The following is a 14,972-nucleotide window of genomic DNA, read 5'->3' on the forward strand; positions in this document are numbered from 1 at the left end:
ATCTGTAGGCTACTAGTAAATTTTAATTTGGGGTAGTCTTTGCACCATTTTTCTACTTTTTGAATAGCTTTTGTGTAGTTTTTATAAAATTTTGTTGGAAAAGTTGCAGTACATATTGAGAAAATATAATTAATCTTATATTTTTGTATTCTTTTTGAACAAAAATAAAGATGCTACTTCCATCAACATTGCATTATGGTGCTGACCATTTTGTGCTAAGCATCGGGAAAACCATTTTTGAAATCCAATAGGCCTAGTTGAATGTGTAGATTAATAAAACAGAAATTCGTGTATGTCTTATCTAGATAAAAACTTATTGTTGTTTAAAAACAGTTTTAATTGAAGACAAAATTCAATCACTTGAAATTCTTCTACTTCATTTTTAGACAAATTTGGAAAGATTATTGACCAGGTCTGTATTTATTTTGTGACAGTTTTTTTTGGGGATAAACGCATTTCCAATATGGATCCAAATGGCATAAATTTAGATGATATCATACAGGAAGCAGAAACCTTGACTGAAGAATTACATAAAAAGCAGGTAAAACAATAAAAACTATTAATACTACGCCGCCTTCGTATGTCTAAATTCTATGAAATCTGAGACAAGACTTCTAACACCAAATCTGCTTTTAATTCCATTCTATACACAACATGAATTGCTGTATATATATCTAGATTTCGAGTATTAAACTCTCTTCAGTACAGCTTGAACAGCGAATGAATAAACACTGCAATGAATTTTTACAAATTAAAGTGCTGGTATTGTGCTATATATTATATACCGTATGTGTTAATGTTCTTAATTTTGAGTCTTTTGTTTAAATGTTTGGGTGGCAGCTGACTTTGGTGACCTTTTGGTCTTTCGCTGCCATCCTTGTTGTGCGAATTATTTGTGTTTATTGTCTTTTTGCTTTTTGTGTCTTTCTTTTTCGCCAACAAAACAAAAAATAAACTGAACCGAACCAGTATATATAATGCGAAAACAACACGTAGGCAACAATGACGAAACAAATACTTCATCATCATTGTCTACCTGGCAGGAGATTTGACAGTAGCGAAGCGGTTTAAGCGAGCAACAGATAAAGGCCAACGGATAAAGCTACACGTTGAGAAAACTGCGTAAACAATAATATCAAAGTGGAACAGTATCACACTAGTTTAACGTCTTTTCGGACGTTTCGGACGGACGTCTTTTCGGATTAATACTACAAAAAGTGCTCAATGCTAAGCAAAAAAGCAAAGCAGAGCGATTTAAAAAGCAAGTATATATACAGTAGTTTAATATAATCTACTTTGGGTAAAAATAACATATGATACGATGGTTGTTTGTAAGACCGCTATTGAATGGGTAGAAGTCTGTTTTGGCAATCTTTGTGCATCTGCACCAAGTATAAGATAATATGTATTTTGTTCAGTGTCTTGAATGTAGCCAACTACATCAGATGCACATAAATGACAATAGCCCACACACACGTTGGTAGTCTGATTGCATTATGCTTCACTGGGTCTAATCTGCAAGAAATCACTTAACTCAATACAATCATATCTTCAATGTTTGACTTAGGTTAAGAAAGGTACGGTTTTCCATCAATTGCCCATACAATATTATTGTAATTGTTGAATTCTGTGATAATTTTTAAAGGAGTAACCTTTATAGATGAGTAATATTTTTACACCTTTATAGATGTACCACTGTTGTAGATGAGTAGTACCACCTTTATAGATCTATGAGAAATATCAATATTTAAGCTCTTTTGTGTACCCATAACTTGCTTGGACCAAACGATAACTTCCTTTGGAAAAAAGCACCAAAAACCACACTGAAATTTTTGCTAATGTGGTTTTTGGTGAAGATTGTTGTTTGGCAAAACAACTCCACATTTGCAACCATATTTCTAGCATTGTCCAACCCATAGCGACCTGTATACACTGGCCATGCCAAAGTACAAGCTTCAAATTTGACTTGAGGTCATTCTGCTATGCTTGGTAGCAGCTAAAATTACTGGTCTAAGTTGACAGTTTGAGCAGTGTTTATGTATACTTTGCATAATTTAAAGCTACTTTTGTGCCATTATTACCATACAAAATAATAATGAACTGGATTTTGACACTTGTGCTGAAAATCTGAAGAGCATCTGGCAACACTGGTAACAGGGAAAGGTTTGTCATCTACATCATTTAACATGAAACTAGGAGTTGTAAAGTGTTTTGAGTTTCAGTGATTACACTTTGGCAAGTTGGATTCTCAAAACTATTAGTTCAATGAGCTATAAAGTAGCCTACATTTAGTCTAGCGTTCAAAATCAAAAATGCATTGGCCTTCCCATATTAAGGTTTGCACATTGACTAGGTCTGTGCATATAGGTCGTTATAGTTCAAGCCTAATTTATACTAACAATAACTAATTATAGAAGTGACAATGCATTTACCATGTCATAACACTGTAGGCCTAATGTACAAACAAAGTACTACATAGTGGGCTTTTTTGCAGTGTCACAATTGTTGACAACAAGCTGATATACCGCATGTTCCACTACAAGTGTTACAAAACAAGTTCATTCGATCCTGCTTATTTTTGCCGAGGTCAACAAATACAACTGTTCTTTATCACCAATTTAATGTGCTCAGAATTGCCGATATTATTAAATTAGAAACTGCAAAATTTATGTACAAATATGTGCACAAAATGCTGCCCCGGGCCTTTGCTGGCTGCTTTATTTTTGTAACGAAATTCACCATCATAAAACCCGTCAGAACCAAAAGAATGATTTATGTTTGCCTTCTACAACGTCAAACTCTGGTAAGAAGATGCTATGTTTTAATGGAGTGAAACTATGGAATCAAGTACCAAAAGAAATAAAAGAAAAGTCTTATAATGTTTTTAAATTTAAATATAAATGTTTATTAAAGAATTTGTACAATGATCACTCCTGAAACGTATCATCCGCTTATTTCTCTACACAAAGTTTTTTTTTATGTTGCCCTGTGTTATTCCATTGTTAATGTATTATGTAAAGTGCTTGTATTGTGCTATATATTATATATGTGTTAATGTTCTTAATTTTGTGTCTTTTGTTTAAATGTTTGGGTGGTAGCTGACTTTGGTGACCTTTTGGTCTTTCGCTGCCATCCTTGTTGTGCGAATTATTTGTGTTTATTGTGTTTTTGCTTTTTGTGTCTTTCTTTTTCGCCAACAAAAAATAAACTGAACTGAACTGTTCATTGTTCAATGTTCATTAGGGTGATTCAGAAATTGATTTTTTTTTTAATTCAATGGGGCACCCTCTTGTATCGTGTCAATACCTGAAAAAAAAACCCTGTCAAATTTTTAGGGCAATCGAAAGCATTTTTAAGGTTGCTACCGACTTTGAAAGCTGCACATAATACACAAATGGGTCATTCCCTGTCAACTCAACAGGGTGTGCAAGCTCGACCCTCTTAGATTTTCTTGAAATTTACACTAAAGTTTCATATTGATGTATAATGAACACAAAAAAAATGTCAGCTCATTATCTCAAGACGTTTAGAAATTACAGCCCTTCAAAAGTCACCAAGGTCCCTCAAAATGTGTTCGCATGTACAATTGTACATTTTCCTCCATGTTTGGGTCTTCATAACTTTTAATCTAAAGCATTTACAAAGCTGAAATTTGGTATTCTGATTAAGAAGCAGCCCTAGTTTTCATATCTACTACCAAAATTGCTAATTTCCAATTAGTTTTAGATATAGAACTTTTCAAAAATTGAAATTTTTTACATTTGAAAATTTTTCATCAATTTTTGATGTCCGCTATCTCCCAAACCAATAATCACAGAACTACCATTTTGCATATCATTAATCTATACTAGTTGATAATTAACCCCCATGAGTCGTTAAAAAAAGTTGACTCCGACGACAAACTGGCAAACAATAAAATTTTTGTTTGCAATACCTCTTTTTAAAATATTGTTTCTTGTTCTCCAATATATTTCATGTTCTCGATACATTGCCCCATTAACAATATCACAAACTTTATATTATGCTTTGTTTCAATCCAAGATCCAGTACTCGATTATAAATTGGGGAAGAGCAAACTCTACATTGCTTGCTCCACTTCAAGTGTTACAAAACGAGTTCATCCGATTCTGCTTATTTTTGCCAAGGTCAACAAATACAATATCACCAATTTAATGTGCTCAGAATTGACGATTTTATTAAATTAGAGACTGCAAAATTTATGTACAAATATGTGCACAAAATGCTGCCCCGGGCCTTTGCTGGCTGCTTTATTTTTGTAAACGAAATTCACCATCATAAAACCCGTCAGAACCAAAAGAATGATTTATATTTGCCTTCTGCAACGTCAAACTCTGGTAAGAAGATGCTATGTTTTAATGGAGTGAAACTATGGAATCAAATACCAAAAGAAATAAAAGAAAAGTCTTATAATGCTTTTAAATATAAATGTTTATTAAAGAATTTGTACAATGATCACTCCTGAAACCTATCATCTGCTTATTTCTCTGCACAGTTTTTTATTTTTTATGTTGCCCTGTGTTACTCCACTGTTAATGTATTATGTAAAGTGCTGGTATTGTGCTATATGTGTTAATATTCTTAATTTTGTGTCTTTTGTTTAAATGTTTGGGTGGCAGCTGACTTTGGTGACCTTTTGGTCTTTCGCTGCCATCCTTGTTGTGCGAATTATTTGTGTTTATTGTGTTTTTGTATATTTTTGTTCTTTTCTGTTTCGCCAACAAAACAAAAAAATAAACTGAACTGAACTTGAAGTCGGAGTCGGCCAGTTATAAAACCGAGGAGTATGAGTCGTATATTTTTCGCCCAACTCTACAGCTCTGCTTGTAAGCCCGTACATATTTTTGCATTAATCTAAAACAGTGGTTCTCAACGGGGGCGTTTTGATTTTGCAGGGGGGCGATATGATTACCTCGGCTTAAGGGGGGCGTTTTGATTATTAGGGGGCGTTCTGGTTTAAACTATCTATCGCCCAGCGTAACGATTTCGTCAAAGAGCTCGTATCTTCGTGGTAGCATTTCCTACCTCATACCTGGTGGAAAAGGGATTCAGCTGTGTTGTTCTGCTACATAGCCTACCAAACAGGGAAACCCACTTGACATACGGTATCCAAAAGAGGTGATCTTCGAATGTTTCTCACTGGCTTTACACCGGATGTGAAGAAACTGGCACTTTCTCACCAAGCCCAAGGTTCACACTGACTACCAGCAGGCCTATACTGTTTTCATGCTCGCAAATATATATTTTCTTTTCATCAAATATGGTTACTAGTCTCTAAAACCCTTACAGCCTGTTTTACCCTAAAAGGGGGATCATCAATCATTTGAATAACTTAAAGTGCCTCTGACAGGAAAATAAATTCGCTAAATTTACCTAAGATACCAAAAAGATGACACTAATAAACTTTTCTGACCAGCAAATTGTAAAAAATATCAACAGGCTACTAAGTTACACGCTTGCAAACTTTCGTTGACATCGGCGAATCTGGCACTCATTCAATTGCGAAAATAAAAACGGCAACTCCGCTGTGACGTCACAGTAAGCGGGAAGGATACATGCTTTCTCTCTGATGACTTGGTAAAGTATGGTACGGCTACTGCAAAACGTGAATGTGTGGGGCTCTGTTGATCTAAAAGCATGTGCAAATTAAGAATTACCGAAATGAAAAAGTGAACTTATTATTACTATCAGGTTTCGATCAAATAGGTTGAGTTTACTTTTATCAAACAGCATCTCAATTCAAATTGCAGTTTCATAGGGCTACAATTTTCATACTTTTTTATTTGTCCTAATCTGGCTATAGCCATTTGCAGTGTAACAACAGTATTTCACAAACAGCAGTCAGCACCTTTGATTTGTGGTTGAGGCAATGCCTACAAATTGCTGTTTATGTGACATTGTCAGTGACAAAGACCGTGTGCTTTCTTTTCCCACTTTCCCACAAAACAAGGTACTGAGAAGAAAATGATCAAAGTTTTCTTCAAGTGTTCGAAAGTGGGATGGGCCGTACAAAACTAGTCGTATATGTTCACTTCACTGAAGATGATTTTGTTAATACCACTAAAGTAAAAATGCCTACAGGCATGTGTTGGAGTGTATACTACAAGGTGATGCTCTCGGAAGCAACAATCGGATTGTGATGCCGTCATGCATTGTTTGGCGTATCCGAAACAATTTTCCAGATCCAGATGGCCGTTACACAGGATTTCAATGGCCAACTGAAGGCACATTATGAGAGAGAGAGAGAACTTTTATTTATTTTTGAATAGTGATGATGAATTAAATATGAATGATGATTCGTACGATTTCTTCATTTTTCACTTAAAGTATATTTTAGGTTTTGTAGGAACGTATCCAGTACAGTTTTATTAAACTGCAAAAAACAATAAATCTTCGAAAAAAGCAACCGCTTGTACCAACTCCGACCAAACTGTGATCCACCAATTACATCTAGGAAGCGTTTGTTTCATCCGTTGCTAACGACGTCCACTTAGGATGACGTAATACCACCAAAGTCGTCCCAGAGCAGTGAAATATGGAGTTTTGCCTGTGGTGGCGCTGCAGAGCAGTCGTTTGATTAAATTACGCCCTAACCAGTCGAGCTACGAGGTTAAGATTAAAAAGTTCGCTAAGTGTAATTCTGCGCTAGGAAATGCTTTAAAAAGTTAACATACTTGGATCCCACCTGTCAGGGCACTTTAAGGACTTTCTGATGATCCCCCTTTTAGGGTAAAACAAGCTGTAAGGGTTTTAGAGACTGGTAACTAGTCTATATTTGATGTAATTCACTCTGCTTGGCTTTGAGCACTTTTTGTAGTATTAATAGTATTTTTTTTTAGCTTTTTGTATTTAATCGTTTTTGTTGGGGGGCGATAACATTTTGCCAGTTCATGAAGGGGGCGTTGAGCCAAAAAAGGTTGAGAAACACTGATCTAAAATGACATTAACTACCTCTTTCCATCACTGTTGATTGTTGAAGCTTGTGCCTGTATACAAATTTTAGGTTGAGCTAATGAATTTATGTTGAATTGTTTGTCATATCTTTTTAATGTTGTGAACAGCTTGATACTTGTCTTCTGCATGGCTGAGAGCGTCTGCACTTCGCTCGAAAGGACGTCAGTTTAACATTGCTCTTCAACTCGTCAGTCAGTTCAACTTCAACAGCAGCTGTGTCATAACAAGACATTTAATGATATACTAAAATAGGCGCAACTGATGATTCAATGTATATGTAACTTTCTTTAGTTGCTTTCAACTGTTATTATGTTATATTTGTATTTAAGTAGTTACTCCCGCCCCGTTAGCTCAGGGGTTATGCGTCCTGCTCAAGATCAAGAGGCGCTGGTTGGGCTCTCGGAGTATGGGCTTGAGCAACGCATTTCAGGACTGCACTCCATTCAGCAGCACCTAGTGGATGGAATAATTTACTGAAAACAACACTTCAACAGCAATCGGAAATTTCACTCTGTCAGTCTTGGTGACCGGGCCTACGTTAGTGATTCAAAGTCTCTACAAGTATGCAAAACTGCCAGGATTAAGCTTTCAAAGAGTATTTCCCAGTCCGAGGATAAAAATCAAATCAATCAAGTTGTAGGCACGCTAATGCACTGCGCAGCCTATTATGTTAGAGGACACACAATAAAATGATTAATATTATTTTATGGCCCCATTATTACTATTAGGCTACCTATAATTAAACTTGATCAATGTGAATTCTACATCTTTTTAGTTAGACTATTTTGTCTTGATTTCATCTATGTGTTGTGACTTTGTCATTTCAGAGAATTTTGTTCGTGCTAAGACGAAATTGCAGTCAATCAGTCATGTTTTGCCAAAATATTTTGTTGTAGCCTGCTTTTAGCTCAACCTATTTACCTCATTGTGTAAACTTAAAATGTTAAAACTAGTTTGACCATCTACTGCGTTTTTGATATTTTCAGAATGAGGTAACTCAACTTTTGATCAGAGCTAAACGGAACGAAGTTGAACTCGTGTTCGAAGCAACTAGACCGGACAAGGATATCAGTCTTGAAAACGCGAAGTCTGCAAGAGATGCAGCGACCGCATTAATCCAAGGGAAATCAAACGGTAATTGAACAATGTGAACTTTTATTGACTTCATTAGTAACTTGCTTTACAAATGCGGACTTCAGCAACTGCAGATTTCATCCACAACTAACAGACCTAGACGAAACCGTTTCTGTTTGTTTTCGCAATGCGTATGACTTTACCTTCTTGATTGGCGGCCTGTTTTGAACAATTTAGCCGACGTTGCATGCTGTCAGTAATCTTAAGTTTATCTTATTTCTATTGCATGTTTGAAAGTCCACACTTAATATTGATGATGCACATCATTTATTTCGTATCATTTTGTTAATGTCGTTTAATGTGTCCAGCCAGTCCAGGACAAAAAAAGGTAGTACTGCTTAGGCTGTTAACTACAATAATAGACCAGGAGCCAGGTCGATTTATTTGACTGTCTGGGTCAGTAAGGTTTGACAAATGTTTTTAGACTGAAATTTTGCGTAGATTTCGAAAATAAACTTCTTACTTGCACTAGCCTGACCGTTTTTGTTATATTAAGCATTTTCCGAGATGATACCTGGCAATATCGCTATTTCCGTCTGCTTTGTGACTGAATGCTTATCAAGATGGTATACATCACATGAAACAGTAAGAGGCAATATAAGATGATTTTAATGAAAAGTAAATTATAAATTAAAGATATAGGAACAACATGACTTGATATTATGATCAAAATGAACACTTTTTGTTTGATTATACGCAATATGGTAACATGCAAAAAGTTTCAATCACCAGACAAAATACTTTGTCATTTTTATATACCGATATCTAGTACATTCAGTAACTATGAAAGGTAAATAGAAAGTTTAGATTGTATATCTTAGATTGAACATAGACATATTAATTTCTGCAAAACCATTGTAGGTACCGCCTCTTATACGACAGTTACTTACAAAAGACAGCTTTAAACGAAAACCGATTTAAGCTTAGGCTACAAGCGATACATTTCAAAAGTTCGAAGGAATAGCACAGTATATTCATACAGAAGGCATTTTGTTGGTGCTGTAGGCTACTTAGAACTGCAACTTATGCCAAAGTTGAACAGAAGCTAAATCAGAGACATACATTCGAATTCGCACCTACATCTCAAATGAACAACTAATCTTCTTCATCTGAGTCATCACTTTCCTCTGCTTCTCTTTCACTATCACTTTCTTCACCAGGAATTTCTTCAATGTGATCCCTGAGACAATCAGGAATCATAGGACCTGTGAACCAATTCAGCGTGTACATTCCCTTTTTCTTACTCCATCCGTTACCATGTGGATCAAGCTGTTGAATGTCGCTTTCAACTGCAGATTTCCACATGTTGGCAATGAAGTTTGCACGAAGGACATGTTGCTTGAGGGTTGCTTTGCATGGAGGAAGTATAGATGGCTCCATTCCTTTGATATTTTTCAAAGGAGTGTTAGGGTCTTTGGATTGATACTTCACATTGAAGAGGCTGAAGCGAGCAATGTTAACGTCTTTAACCTTGTTTTGTCCATACAAAACACACACAAACTCTTCCAGCACAAGGTAGGTGTCTTCAGCTATTGTTAAAGAGCCAAGTTCTCCAAAAGTTTTTTTGAACCTTGGATAATTCTCTACAATATTCAATGGACGTACTTTCCCTTTGCCCTTAAATGAAGGAGAGTAGTCGCAGCCAGTGAACGCATGCAAACCTGGTAATGCTTCACAAAGTTCTTTTCCCAAAGTGTTTGCCAGCAATGTTATGTCAATGTACCTGCGACTGTTGTTGTTTGAATTTCCTACGTCCATGTACATTGTTAGGAAATTGTTACAACTAGCATGATACAACAAAATCACCAGCACATCAGTGTCATTTACTCTTACAGTGATGATGTGGTTAGGGTTGTGGATATGAATGTGCTTCACATGCTGCATCATCCTTGTATCAGCTTCGATGTGGGAACTCACAAGTGGCTTGTACTCTTTCCTTGTCATGTGTCCATCCTCAACAGAATACACGAAGCACTTGTCATCAACGGCATAGAATAGTTTCTTATTGCCCAATACATCGCAGTACTGAGCATCACACCACTGTTGAGCAAGGAAGCGAAGAAGGGATGTTTTAAACGAAGAGGACGACAAGGCTGCAGAGAAGTTCCTTGGCCTAGTCTGCTCACCACCGGTGATGTTGAAACCAGCCATTGAACCACAATCACTGAAGCCTCTGGCACGCATGTCTTGCTCTAGCCCCTTAATACTTGTTTCTATGTATGTGTCACTGACAAAATGAACCTCTGTAGCAGATGTTCTACATACATTTGTTAATATACATGTTGCTACACCTTTGAACTTAATTGGTAGGTTGCTCAAACATCTGATAACAAACATGGCATCAATAATTAAGACATCCATAGATTTAGGTGCTGTACTTTCAACCTTTCTTTCCAATTTATGCATAAGTGTAGACTTTGCAGTAGAACTCATTGAACCATCGACATTTCCAAGGCACAAAGGGACAGGAGTTAAGGGATACTTGAAGACGATTGGTAACTCAATATGAGTTGTCACAGCAAGAAAAAGTAGTCGCCCAAACAGGTCTCTTGTTCCTTTCACTTCTATTATTTTCTTTCTTTCCTTGTTTACCACCTTTGCTTTTACAGCATCATAAGAGAAGTTTTTGACTACTTTCCTACGGATTGGTGACTCAAACCTGGAGGTGGATATCAAGCAACCTGTCTTGAACTCAAAGTACATCTTCTCGCCAATCCTCTGCACTTGCAGAAGCTCACTTGTGACTTCCTCAGATGCAGATTTTCCACTTCCAATGGAATACAAAACATCATTCTCAACAGGATCTGCAAATGGATGCATAGTTGTGTCCCCAACAACACTGAGGATTTTTTTCAAATCTGATGTATCTCTCTTGACTCTTGATGGTTTCAACTCTTGAGCAGGTTCTTCAAGTTGAGCTAATCCTGCTTTCATCATCAAGCTTCCAACAACAGCACTTCTCGTTGCTCTAAGAATATTCCACCTCTTACGTGCACCAAACTTCTGTGTCATCGATGCTATCCCTGTCAGTCTTGATGCAGCATCTGCATTTACGGTCTGTTCCAGCGTGAGATCAACATCACATCGACTGAATGCTTTTGATGTTCGTCTGATGCTGAAAGACCCATTTTGCAACTGATCTTTCAAACCAGGGTGAGTGTTCTCAATGTTCAGCAGCTTCATTACATACAAGGTCATCCATCTGGCATAGTTGTGGTGACCTGTTGCAAAGAACAAGGGAATCATCTTATTCAGAGAATAAGTGAACAAATCTACGTCACTGATCCTCACAGCTCTTATGAACATTTGGTAGAGCTTCACCAACTTGCAATACTGCATCCAAAACTGAGCTGTAGCTCCATGTTTGCCATTCAGTGTATCATCTGTGAATTTGTCATAGGCTGAAAGAAAGTTTATGTATTCTTCATGACTCTCAGTTTCGTTCATCAGGCCAGGTGAAGGGTTGTTGAGAAGTAGCTGAAGAAGTTTCATCACTGGAACAATGGATATGTCAGCTTGAAGGAGGAACATTTCCAAATGCTTTATTCTGAAAGCGACTGCAAGGAGGGGATGAAGTCGCTTTGCTTGATTGTAAAATGTTCCTTTCAAAAGACCATTTAGTGAACCTAATGCAAGTACTCCGCTTTCCACTAGAATGTGGTCACCACCCGAACCAGAAAGGATGTATCCTAAGCACTTGAAATATGCTAACTTGATGTGGAAGGCTCCGAAACATATAAATAGTCTGTCAAACATTGGTGATTTACAGGACTGAATCTGTAATGCAGGCTTTGCAATTGCTAAATCATAGGTCACAGGTATGTATGAATCATTGCATGCATCATCATCATAATCCATCGTCGGTTTGTTCCCCACTAGTGGGGGTGGCCGATTGTTTCCTCGCAGCAATTGTTTTAATCCCTTTTCTCCATTTCACTCTGTCCCTTGCATCTTCCTCCTTCAGTCCGACTTTTTTAAATTCATCCTTCACTTGTTGTTTCCACGTTCTTCTTGGACGACCGCGTTTCCTCTTCCCATCCACCTTTAGATCTAGTGCCTTTCTAAGAAAACTTCCTTCCTCCCTCCTTATCACATGTCCAATGTCCATACCATCTTACTCCATTTGCCCTTGCCATTTGGTCTATGGTCTCTCTCATCTCTAGCATATCCAACTCGAATTGCAGTATTCATGGTGTGCTGCACGACATCAAGCCTTGTTGGTGGTTTTCCAACTGGTTCCATGTATGTCAGTGTTTGACTTGGCAAGTCATCTTCAGTAACCAGAGAATTCCACCCATACCACATTGGAGTATTGTCAACAAAGCTACAAGATATCATCCACGCATTGTTTCTTCTTTCAAACTGCTTAAGGCAAGATGGCACCACAGTTTCGTGAATGTGAAACTTAAACTGGTTGACTTTAGGTTTGACTCCAGTATATAGTGGAATATCACAATCTTGAACGTCTAGAGTTCTACGCTTCAGACAAGCTTTGGCAGTTGATGGCGTTCCTCTTTGTTTAACAGCTGATGATTTTGTCACTTTTTCCTTCTTTGCTGGTGGTTGATAATGAAAATCTGTGTCTTGCGAGTTGTATGCAGATGTGGTTACAGATACACCATCCTCAGGTGTGTGTGAACCATATTCTGTGTTGTCAGACAGCTTTCCGTCTTTCACTGTCCCAGTTGTTCCCCTACAAACATTTTGATAAGCTATACCGAGGGTGTCGTGAAGAGAATTGCTTCCATCCAATGTTCCATCCAATTTCAGTCAATTCATCATAATTGTCGAAAGCCAGTCCGGTTGATAAATTTGCAATATTGAATAGTCTGTCAGGTGTAGCAGAATTTCTATTTGCGATATTTGAAGCCAATTCAGTTTCTACTTCTTCTGCTGTTGTATAGCTTATGCAATGTCCCAATCTGTTGAGTATATTGAGAACTTCCTACTGCCAGTTATGTATTTCACACCCAAGCCAAGCAAAAGATGTTTTTGAGGTTTAACTAGCCCCCTGGTCACTGCAAATACAATGTCATCCGAAATTGATTGTATTCGGCGTTCCTGTTTCTCACATGCCACTGCTAAATTCCCTGTTTCAGTAGAATGCTGGGAGATGTATTGTAATCGGATAAGATGTCCTCGGCAGTGAGGTTCTGTGGTGATTTCGGTTCATGGCTGACACTTTTGATTTCATTTCTGATGTACCGAGCAATTCTGGATACATCATTCTCTATCTCACTCATCTCACTACTAGTTTTCAGAATGTATCCTTCCTTTCTGCTGCTCATAACACACACTAGGGAGTCCTTAAAGTAATCTTGAAGTTTTTCCATCAGGTTCCATGCTAGATATGATGAGTCTGATCCAGTAGACTCGCTGAACATGTCCATGTACTTCTTGTGTACATTTACAAGATTCTCTTCTCTATCTGCACTGATGATTTCACTTTGAACATAATGTGTTATTTTGCAGAAAGCTTCCTGGTGTGCCTGTCTGGTCTTTCTATAATCTGTGGACTCTTTCTCCTTTTTCTGTCTTTCGGCTTTCTTTATGTATACGTTCTTGCATGTGTTGTGATACTTCACTTCTTTAGCAACAAAGTCCACACCGGCCATCAGCACTTCCATCTCTTTGTCTTCCAACACAGATGCAGCTTCTTTGATGCTATTTTCAGCATTGATAGTCTCACAACTTGCAAGATATTCATATGAGGAACATAAAGGTTTTGAATTTCTTTTCCCAACCTTCTTGCAAAATATACATTCCTTTTTGAAAATTCCCGAAGTAGACTCCGCTGATGCTAGGCTCTCAGTGGTAGATCTGAGGAACAAAGCTCTATGACCAATGGTACTGCTACATGGTTCACTAGGTAGATCTGGCAGGTTTCTATATGCAGGGCGTCACGACGCACAGTTTGAGAATCATTGTAATAGTTCTACACAAATAAAACATAATTAATTTTTAAATGTTGCAATTTGTCAATCATGCTGCAAATTCGGAAACTTTTACAGACCGCTTGTTGAGAACGGCTGATAGCCTATAACTTATCAGTAAATATGCTAGCACATGGGTCCCCATTTGAGGGTCCATCCATTATCTGTACCCCTTGACACAGGGGTGACAAACAACTGACCCGGAGGTCACAGTTAACCATTACTGGTACAACACTTTGGTGACCCACTTGTGGTTTCAAAAGTTATCATAAGAGGTAGGCACTTTAACAAGCAGATTTCTAATAAACTACGAACCAATCAGAAGCTACGCTGTTCATGACGTCATCAAGGTTGCGTTTAGGAAGAACAAAGGAAAAACGCAAATTCTAGCTAAATTAAATCATCGCTTTGCCATCGGTTGACTTGGCGCATTGTGTTTGGGCGGTGGTAGCCATTACATTGACGTGGGTTTGATTCCCACCTCCGCTATAGCTCTTTTTTCTTCTGTAATTACCAAACAAAGTTCAAAGTAATAATTTATTCTCTGGCTGAATGCTGGAATGGTCACAATAACAGATAACGTAGCATCTCATTGGTTCGTGGTTGGATTGGATATCTGCATGTTAAAGTGCCTTCCATCATAAAACGATTATTTCAATTTGTTACCACGTGATGTTACGTCACAATGTATGGCGTTGTATGTATATTGGAATGGCGTTTGAAAGCGCGCCAGTTCGCTCGTGATCATGCGGCTGTGTCTTTGGCAGGACACTTAATGGCATGCCTGAAGGTGGACACAAAGGTTGGTTTAATTCATTCAAAGCTTCTATTGAACGTTTGTCTTTTTTAGAGGAAGGCGGGGCAAAGTAAACATTTTATTTGTAAGTGAACTAGGCTTCAGCCAGAATTTCTCTCCATCTTCTAAAACTATGT

General features: G+C 37.6%; 1 long non-coding RNA gene across 1 annotated transcript; it reads left to right on the forward strand.

Annotated features, from left to right (window-relative positions):
* The first annotated feature begins 390 nt into the window (after positions 1-390).
* Positions 391-8,574, forward strand: LOC145776000 (uncharacterized). The gene is made up of 2 exons (XR_014290194.1): positions 391-541; positions 7,959-8,574. It is a non-coding gene; the product is annotated as an uncharacterized LOC145776000 (long non-coding RNA).
* The last annotated feature ends 6,398 nt before the right edge of the window (positions 8,575-14,972 follow it).

This window comes from Aplidium turbinatum, chromosome 8 (genome assembly GCF_918807975.1).
Source record: "Aplidium turbinatum chromosome 8, kaAplTurb1.1, whole genome shotgun sequence".
Lineage (NCBI taxonomy): Eukaryota > Metazoa > Chordata > Ascidiacea > Aplousobranchia > Polyclinidae > Aplidium > Aplidium turbinatum.